The sequence below is a fragment of the Salvelinus alpinus genome, chromosome 2 (assembly GCF_045679555.1).
Source record: "Salvelinus alpinus chromosome 2, SLU_Salpinus.1, whole genome shotgun sequence".
Lineage (NCBI taxonomy): Eukaryota > Metazoa > Chordata > Actinopteri > Salmoniformes > Salmonidae > Salvelinus > Salvelinus alpinus.
The window spans coordinates 83,233,825-83,245,126 of record NC_092087.1 but is presented as its reverse complement, the minus strand read 5'-3'; the positions used below and the strand labels follow the sequence as shown (position 1 = coordinate 83,245,126).

Genomic DNA, 11,302 nt, shown 5'->3' with positions numbered 1-11,302 from the left:
TCCTCTCTTCTCCTCTCCTTTCCTAGGACTGTAGTGGAAAAAGATCTACCGACATGCTGTCGTCATGTTGTCTCTCCTCTCCTCCTCATCTTCTTCTCTCCTTTCTCCCTCTTTCTATTCCTCAGTCCATTTCACTTAATCAATTCCCCATCATTAACGATGGAGAGATAATTAGATAGAATTAAAAGATAATGTCTCTCTCTCCAACTATAGCCTCTAGCCAGTCCCGGGGATGTCCCACTCTAACTCACTCCTCTCGTCCATGTCTTGTACAAACCCCTTCATGTCCTCTCTCTCCATATGGAGACTGTCATCTTGTCAACCTAATATCTGTCTCAGGAACACTAATTAAACAACGGTATTCATTAGACAATGTTTCCCCTCGTAAATGCACTCCATCATTTGCCTTTCCTTGTATCTTGTCACACACCTTCACACACACACATACACACGCACAGACGCACATATACACACACATACACACACGCACACAGACTAGCGTGAAGTCACTGTCACCATCTATACTAGCATCCTTTTATCATATCTAGACATAGTGCTGTATAACTCCAGGTCTTTATCATGTCTAGACATAGTGCTGTATAACTCCAGGTCTGTTATCATGTCTAGACATAGTGCTGTATAACTCCAGGTCTGTTATCATATCTAGACATAGTGCTGTATAACTCCAGGTCTGTTATCATATCTAGACATAGTGCTGTATAACTCCAGGTCTGTTATCATATCTAGACATAGTGCTGTATAACTCCAGGTCTTTATCATATCTAGACATAGTGCTGTATAACTCCAGGTCTTTATCATATCTAGACATAGTGCTGTATAACGCCAGGTCTTTATCATATCTAGACATAGTGCTGTATAACTCCAGGTCTTTATCATATCTAGACATAGTGCTGTATAACTCCAGGTCTTTATCATATCTAGACATAGTGCTATATAACTCCAGGTCTTTATCATATCTAGACATAGTGCTATATAACTCCAGGTCTTTATCATATCTAGACATAGTGCTGTATAACTCCAGGTCTTTATCATATCTAGACATAGTGCTGTATAACTCCAGGTCTTTATCATATCTAGACATAGTGCTGTATAACTCCAGGTCTTTATCATATCTAGACATAGTGCTGTATAACTCCAGGTCTTTATCATATCTAGACATAGTGCTGTATAACTCCAGGTCTTTATCATATCTAGACATAGTGCTGTATAACTCCAGGTCTTTATCATATCTAGACATAGTGCTGTATAACTCCAGGTCTTTATCATATCTAGACATAGTGCTGTATAACTCCAGGTCTTTATCATATCTAGACATAGTGCTGTATAACTCCAGGTCTTTATCATATCTAGACATAGTGCTGTATAACTCCAGGTCTTTATCATATCTAGACATAGTGCTGTATAACTCCAGGTCTTTATCATATCTAGACATAGTGCTGCATAACTCCAGGTCTGTTATCATGTCTAGACATAGTGCTGTATAACTCCAGGTCTTTATCATATCTAGACATAGTGCTGTATAACTCCAGGTCTTTATCATATCTAGACATAGTGCTATATAACTCCAGGTCTTTATCATATCTAGACATAGTGCTGTATAACTCCAGGTCTTTATCATATCTAGACATAGTGCTGTATAACTCCAGGTCTTTATCATATCTAGACATAGTGCTATATAACTCCAGGTCTTTATCATATCTAGACATAGTGCTGTATAACTCCAGGTCTTTATCATGTCTAGACATAGTGCTGTATAACTCCAGGTCTGTTATCATATCTAGACATAGTGCTGTATAACTCCAGGTCATTATCATATCTAGACATAGTGCTGTATAACTCCAGGTCTTTATCATATCTAGACATAGTGCTGTATAACTCCAGGTCTTTATCATATCTAGACATAGTGCTGTATAACTCCAGGTCTTTATCATATCTAGACATAGTGCTGTATAACTCCAGGTCTTTATCATATCTAGACATAGTGCTGTATAACTCCAGGTCTTTATCATATCTAGACATAGTGCTGTATAACTCCAGGTCTTTATCATATCTAGACATAGTGCTGTATAACTCCAGGTCTTTATCATATCTAGACATAGTGCTGTATAACTCCAGGTCTTTATCATATCTAGACATAGTGCTGTATAACTCCAGGTCTTTATCATATCTAGACATAGTGCTGTATAACTCCAGGTCTTTATCATATCTAGACATAGTGCTGTATAACTCCAGGTCTTTATCATATCTAGACATAGTGCTGTATAACTCCAGGTCTGTTATCATATCTAGACATAGTGCTGTATAACTCCAGGTCTTTATCATATCTAGACATAGTGCTGTATAACTCCAGGTCTTTATCATATCTAGACATAGTGCTGTATAACTCCAGGTCTTTATCATATCTAGACATAGTGCTGTATAACTCCAGGTCTTTATCATATCTAGACATAGTGCTGTATAACTCCAGGTCTTTATCATATCTAGACATAGTGCTGTATAACTCCAGGTCTTTATCATATCTAGACATAGTGCTGTATAACTCCAGGTCTTTATCATATCTAGACATAGTGCTGTATAACTCCAGGTCATTATCATATCTAGACATAGTGCTGTATAACTCCAGGTCTTTATCATATCTGGACATAGTGCTGTATAACTCCAGATCTGTTATCATATCTAGACATAGTGCTGTATAACTCCAGGTCTTTATCATGTCTAGACATAGTGCTGTATAACTCCAGGTCTTTATCATATCTAGACATAGTGCTGTATAACTCCAGATCTGTTATCATATCTAGACATAGTGCTGTATAACTCCAGGTCTTTATCATATCTAGACATAGTGCTGTATAACTCCAGGTCTTTATCATATCTAGACATAGTGCTGTATAACTCCAGGTCTGTTATCATATCTAGACATAGTGCTGTATAACTCCAGATCTGTTATCATATCTAGACATAGTGCTGTATAACTCCAGGTCTTTATCATATCTAGACATAGTGCTGTATAACTCCAGATCTTTATCATATCTAGACATAGTGCTGTATAACTCCAGATCTGTTATCATATCTAGACATAGTGCTGTATAACTCCAGGTCTTTATCATATCTAGTCATAGTGCTGTATAACTCCAGATCTTTATCATATCTAGACATAGTGCTGTATAACTCCAGGTCTTTATCATGTCTAGACATAGTGCTGTATAACTCCAGGTCTTTATCATGTCTAGACATAGTGCTGTATAACTCCAGGTCTTTATCATGTCTAGACATAGTGCTGTATAACTCCAGGTCTGTTATCATATCTAGACATAGTGCTGTATAACTCCAGGTCTGTTATCATATCTAGACATAGTGCTGTATAACTCCAGGTCTTTATCATATCTAGACATAGTGCTGTATAACTCCAGGTCTTTATCATATCTAGACATAGTGCTGTATAACGCCAGGTCTTTATCATATCTAGACATAGTGCTGTATAACTCCAGGTCTTTATCATATCTAGACATAGTGCTGTATAACTCCAGGTCTTTATCATATCTAGACATAGTGCTGTATAACTCCAGGTCTTTATCATGTCTAGACATAGTGCTATATAACTCCAGGTCTTTATCATATCTAGACATAGTGCTGTATAACTCCAGGTCTTTATCATATCTAGACATAGTGCTGTATAACTCCAGGTCTTTATCATATCTAGACATAGTGCTGTATAACTCCAGGTCTTTATCATATCTAGACATAGTGCTGTATAACTCCAGGTCTTTATCATATCTAGACATAGTGCTGTATAACTCCAGGTCTTTATCATATCTAGACATAGTGCTGTATAACTCCAGGTCTTTATCATATCTAGACATAGTGCTGTATAACTCCAGGTCTTTATCATATCTAGACATAGTGCTGTATAACTCCAGGTCTTTATCATATCTAGACATAGTGCTGTATAACTCCAGGTCTTTATCATATCTAGACATAGTGCTGTATAACTCCAGGTCTTTATCATATCTAGACATAGTGCTGTATAACTCCAGGTCTGTTATCATGTCTAGACATAGTGCTGTATAACTCCAGGTCTTTATCATATCTAGACATAGTGCTGTATAACTCCAGGTCTTTATCATATCTAGACATAGTGCTATATAACTCCAGGTCTTTATCATATCTAGACATAGTGCTGTATAACTCCAGGTCTTTATCATATCTAGACATAGTGCTGTATAACTCCAGGTCTTTATCATATCTAGACATAGTGCTATATAACTCCAGGTCTTTATCATATCTAGACATAGTGCTGTATAACTCCAGGTCTTTATCATGTCTAGACATAGTGCTGTATAACTCCAGGTCTGTTATCATATCTAGACATAGTGCTGTATAACTCCAGGTCATTATCATATCTAGACATAGTGCTGTATAACTCCAGGTCTTTATCATATCTAGACATAGTGCTGTATAACTCCAGGTCTTTATCATATCTAGACATTGTGCTGTATAACTCCAGGTCTTTATCATATCTAGACATAGTGCTGTATAACTCCAGGTCTTTATCATATCTAGACATAGTGCTGTATAACTCCAGGTCTTTATCATATCTAGACATAGTGCTGTATAACTCCAGGTCTTTATCATATCTAGACATAGTGCTGTATAACTCCAGGTCTTTATCATATCTAGACATAGTGCTGTATAACTCCAGATCTTTATCATATCTAGACATAGTGCTGTATAACTCCAGGTCTTTATCATATCTAGACATAGTGCTGTATAACTCCAGGTCTTTATCATATCTAGACATAGTGCTGTATAACTCCAGGTCTTTATCATATCTAGACATAGTGCTGTATAACTCCAGGTCTGTTATCATATCTAGACATAGTGCTGTATAACTCCAGGTCTTTATCATATCTAGACATAGTGCTGTATAACTCCAGGTCTTTATCATATCTAGACATAGTGCTGTATAACTCCAGGTCTTTATCATATCTAGACATAGTGCTGTATAACTCCAGGTCTTTATCATATCTAGACATAGTGCTGTATAACTCCAGGTCTTTATCATATCTAGACATAGTGCTGTATAACTCCAGGTCTTTATCATATCTAGACATAGTGCTGTATAACTCCAGGTCTTTATCATATCTAGACATAGTGCTGTATAACTCCAGGTCATTATCATATCTAGACATAGTGCTGTATAACTCCAGGTCTTTATCATATCTGGACATAGTGCTGTATAACTCCAGATCTGTTATCATATCTAGACATAGTGCTGTATAACTCCAGGTCTTTATCATGTCTAGACATAGTGCTGTATAACTCCAGGTCTTTATCATATCTAGACATAGTGCTGTATAACTCCAGATCTGTTATCATATCTAGACATAGTGCTGTATAACTCCAGGTCTTTATCATATCTAGACATAGTGCTGTATAACTCCAGGTCTTTATCATATCTAGACATAGTGCTGTATAACTCCAGGTCTGTTATCATATCTAGACATAGTGCTGTATAACTCCAGATCTGTTATCATATCTAGACATAGTGCTGTATAACTCCAGGTCTTTATCATATCTAGACATAGTGCTGTATAACTCCAGATCTTTATCATATCTAGACATAGTGCTGTATAACTCCAGATCTGTTATCATATCTAGACATAGTGCTGTATAACTCCAGGTCTTTATCATATCTAGTCATAGTGCTGTATAACTCCAGATCTTTATCATATCTAGACATAGTGCTGTATAACTCCAGGTCTTTATCATGTCTAGACATAGTGCTGTATAACTCCAGGTCTTTATCATGTCTAGACATAGTGCTGTATAACTCCAGGTCTTTATCATGTCTAGACATAGTGCTGTATAACTCCAGATCTGTTATCATATCTAGACATAGTGCTGTATAACTCCAGGTCTTTATCATATCTAGACATAGTGCTGTATAACTCCAGGTCTTTATCATATCTAGACATAGTGCTGTATAACTCCAGGTCTTTATCATATCTAGACATAGTGCTGTATAACTCCATGTCTTTATCATATCTAGACATAGTGCTGTATAACTCCAGGTCTTTATCATATCTAGACATAGTGCTGTATAACTCCAGGTCTTTATCATATCTAGACATAGTGCTGTATAACTCCAGGTCATTATCATATCTAGACATAGTGCTATATAACTCCAGGTCTTTATCATATCTAGACATAGTGCTGTATAACTCCAGGTCTTTATCATATCTAGACATAATGCTATATAACTCCAGGTCTTTTATCATGTCTAGACATAGTGCTGTATAACTCCAGGTCTTTATCATATCTAGACATAGTGCTGTATAACTCCAGGTCATTATCATATCTACACATAGTGCTGTATAACTCCAGGTCTTTATCATATCTACACATAGTGCTATATAACACCAGGTCTTTATCATATCTAGACATAGTGCTGTATAACTCCAGGTCTTTATCATATCTACACATAGTGCTATATAACACCAGGTCTTTATCATATCTAGACATAGTGCTGTATAACTCCAGGTCTTTATCATATCTAGACATAGTGCTGTATAACTCCAGGTCTTTATCATATCTAGACATAGTGCTATATAACTCAAGGTCTTTTATCATGTCTAGACATAGTGCTGTATAACTCCAGGTCTGTTATCATATCTAGACATAGTGCTGTATAACTCCAGGTCGTTATCATATCTAGACATAGTGCTATATAACTCCAGGTCTTTATCATATCTAGACATAGTGCTATATAACTCAAGGTCTTTTATCATATCTAGACATAGTGCTGTATAACTCCAGGTCTTTATCATAACTAGACATAGTGCTGTATAACTCCAGGTCTTTATCATATCTACACATAGTGCTATATAACACCAGGTCTTTATCATATCTAGACATAGTGCTGTATAACTCCAGGTCTTTATCATATCTAGACATAGTGCTGTATAACTCCAGGTCTTTATCATATCTAGACATAGTGCTGTATAACTCCAGGTCTTTATCATGTCTAGACATAGTGCTTTATAACTCCAGGTCTTTATCATGTCTAGACATAGTGCTATATAACTCCATGTCTTTATCATATCTAGACATAGTGCTGTATAACTCCATGTCTTTATCATATCTAGACATAGTGCTGTATAACTCCAGGTCTTTATCATATCTAGACATAGTGCTGTATAACTCCAGGTCTTTATCATATCTAGACATAGTGCTGTATAACTCCATGTCTTTATCATATATAGACATAGTGCTGTATAACTCCAGGTATTTATCATATCTAGACATAGTGCTGTATAACTCCAGGTCATTATCATATCTAGACATAGTGCTGTATAACTCCAGGTCTTTATCATATCTAGACATAGTGCTGTATAACTCCAGATCTTTATCATATCTAGACATAGTGCTGTATAACTCCAGGTCATTATCATATCTAGACATAGTGCTGTATAACTCCAGATCTTTATCATGTCTAGACATAGTGATGTATAACTCCAGGTCTTTATCATATCTAGACATAGTGCTGTATAACTCCATATCTTTATCATATCTAGACATAGTGATGTATAACTCCAGGTCTTTATCATATCTAGACATAGTGCTGTATAACTCCAGGTCTTTATCATATCTAGACATAGTGCTGTATAACTCCAGGTCTTTATCATATCTAGACATAGTGCTGTATAACTCCAGGTCTTTATCATATCTAGACATAGTGCTGTATAACTCCAGGTCATTATCATATCTAGACATAGTGCTGTATAACTCCAGGTCTTTATCATATCTGGACATAGTGCTGTATAACTCCAGATCTGTTATCATATCTAGACATAGTGCTGTATAACTCCAGGTCTTTATCATGTCTAGACATAGTGCTGTATAACTCCAGGTCTTTATCATATCTAGACATAGTGCTGTATAACTCCAGATCTGTTATCATATCTAGACATAGTGCTGTATAACTCCAGGTCTTTATCATATCTAGACATAGTGCTGTATAACTCCAGGTCTTTATCATATCTAGACATAGTGCTGTATAACTCCAGGTCTGTTATCATATCTAGACATAGTGCTGTATAACTCCAGATCTGTTATCATATCTAGACATAGTGCTGTATAACTCCAGGTCTTTATCATATCTAGACATAGTGCTGTATAACTCCAGATCTTTATCATATCTAGACATAGTGCTGTATAACTCCAGATCTGTTATCATATCTAGACATAGTGCTGTATAACTCCAGGTCTTTATCATATCTAGTCATAGTGCTGTATAACTCCAGATCTTTATCATATCTAGACATAGTGCTGTATAACTCCAGGTCTTTATCATGTCTAGACATAGTGCTGTATAACTCCAGGTCTTTATCATGTCTAGACATAGTGCTGTATAACTCCAGGTCTTTATCATGTCTAGACATAGTGCTGTATAACTCCAGGTCTGTTATCATATCTAGACATAGTGCTGTATAACTCCAGGTCTGTTATCATATCTAGACATAGTGCTGTATAACTCCAGGTCTTTATCATATCTAGACATAGTGCTGTATAACTCCAGGTCTTTATCATATCTAGACATAGTGCTGTATAACGCCAGGTCTTTATCATATCTAGACATAGTGCTGTATAACTCCAGGTCTTTATCATATCTAGACATAGTGCTGTATAACTCCAGGTCTTTATCATATCTAGACATAGTGCTGTATAACTCCAGGTCTTTATCATGTCTAGACATAGTGCTATATAACTCCAGGTCTTTATCATATCTAGACATAGTGCTGTATAACTCCAGGTCTTTATCATATCTAGACATAGTGCTGTATAACTCCAGGTCTTTATCATATCTAGACATAGTGCTGTATAACTCCAGGTCTTTATCATATCTAGACATAGTGCTGTATAACTCCAGGTCTTTATCATATCTAGACATAGTGCTGTATAACTCCAGGTCTTTATCATATCTAGACATAGTGCTGTATAACTCCAGGTCTTTATCATATCTAGACATAGTGCTGTATAACTCCAGGTCTTTATCATATCTAGACATAGTGCTGTATAACTCCAGGTCTTTATCATATCTAGACATAGTGCTGTATAACTCCAGGTCTTTATCATATCTAGACATAGTGCTGTATAACTCCAGGTCTTTATCATATCTAGACATAGTGCTGTATAACTCCAGGTCTGTTATCATGTCTAGACATAGTGCTGTATAACTCCAGGTCTTTATCATATCTAGACATAGTGCTGTATAACTCCAGGTCTTTATCATATCTAGACATAGTGCTATATAACTCCAGGTCTTTATCATATCTAGACATAGTGCTGTATAACTCCAGGTCTTTATCATATCTAGACATAGTGCTGTATAACTCCAGGTCTTTATCATATCTAGACATAGTGCTATATAACTCCAGGTCTTTATCATATCTAGACATAGTGCTGTATAACTCCAGGTCTTTATCATGTCTAGACATAGTGCTGTATAACTCCAGGTCTGTTATCATATCTAGACATAGTGCTGTATAACTCCAGGTCATTATCATATCTAGACATAGTGCTGTATAACTCCAGGTCTTTATCATATCTAGACATAGTGCTGTATAACTCCAGGTCTTTATCATATCTAGACATAGTGCTGTATAACTCCAGGTCTTTATCATATCTAGACATAGTGCTGTATAACTCCAGGTCTTTATCATATCTAGACATAGTGCTGTATAACTCCAGGTCTTTATCATATCTAGACATAGTGCTGTATAACTCCAGGTCTTTATCATATCTAGACATAGTGCTGTATAACTCCAGGTCTTTATCATATCTAGACATAGTGCTGTATAACTCCAGATCTTTATCATATCTAGACATAGTGCTGTATAACTCCAGGTCTTTATCATATCTAGACATAGTGCTGTATAACTCCAGGTCTTTATCATATCTAGACATAGTGCTGTATAACTCCAGGTCTTTATCATATCTAGACATAGTGCTGTATAACTCCAGGTCTGTTATCATATCTAGACATAGTGCTGTATAACTCCAGGTCTTTATCATATCTAGACATAGTGCTGTATAACTCCAGGTCTTTATCATATCTAGACATAGTGCTGTATAACTCCAGGTCTTTATCATATCTAGACATAGTGCTGTATAACTCCAGGTCTTTATCATATCTAGACATAGTGCTGTATAACTCCAGGTCTTTATCATATCTAGACATAGTGCTGTATAACTCCAGGTCTTTATCATATCTAGACATAGTGCTGTATAACTCCAGGTCTTTATCATATCTAGACATAGTGCTGTATAACTCCAGGTCATTATCATATCTAGACATAGTGCTGTATAACTCCAGGTCTTTATCATATCTGGACATAGTGCTGTATAACTCCAGATCTGTTATCATATCTAGACATAGTGCTGTATAACTCCAGGTCTTTATCATGTCTAGACATAGTGCTGTATAACTCCAGGTCTTTATCATATCTAGACATAGTGCTGTATAACTCCAGATCTGTTATCATATCTAGACATAGTGCTGTATAACTCCAGGTCTTTATCATATCTAGACATAGTGCTGTATAACTCCAGGTCTTTATCATATCTAGACATAGTGCTGTATAACTCCAGGTCTGTTATCATATCTAGACATAGTGCTGTATAACTCCAGATCTGTTATCATATCTAGACATAGTGCTGTATAACTCCAGGTCTTTATCATATCTAGACATAGTGCTGTATAACTCCAGATCTTTATCATATCTAGACATAGTGCTGTATAACTCCAGATCTGTTATCATATCTAGACATAGTGCTGTATAACTCCAGGTCTTTATCATATCTAGTCATAGTGCTGTATAACTCCAGATCTTTATCATATCTAGACATAGTGCTGTATAACTCCAGGTCTTTATCATGTCTAGACATAGTGCTGTATAACTCCAGGTCTTTATCATGTCTAGACATAGTGCTGTATAACTCCAGGTCTTTATCATGTCTAGACATAGTGCTGTATAACTCCAGATCTGTTATCATATCTAGACATAGTGCTGTATAACTCCAGGTCTTTATCATATCTAGACATAGTGCTGTATAACTCCAGGTCTTTATCATATCTAGACATAGTGCTGTATAACTCCAGGTCTTTATCATATCTAGACATAGTGCTGTATAACTCCATGTCTTTATCATATCTAGACATAGTGCTGTATAACTCCAGGTCTTTATCATATCTAGACATAGTGCTGTATAACTCCAGGTC

General features: G+C 36.3%; 1 protein-coding gene across 2 annotated transcripts in view; it reads left to right on the top strand.

Moving 5' to 3' along the window:
- The window catches only part of LOC139567965 (voltage-dependent T-type calcium channel subunit alpha-1I), a 171,715-nt gene that overhangs the window by 97,894 nt on the left and 62,519 nt on the right, over positions 1-11,302 (top strand). The gene's annotated exons all lie outside the window — the stretch shown is intronic.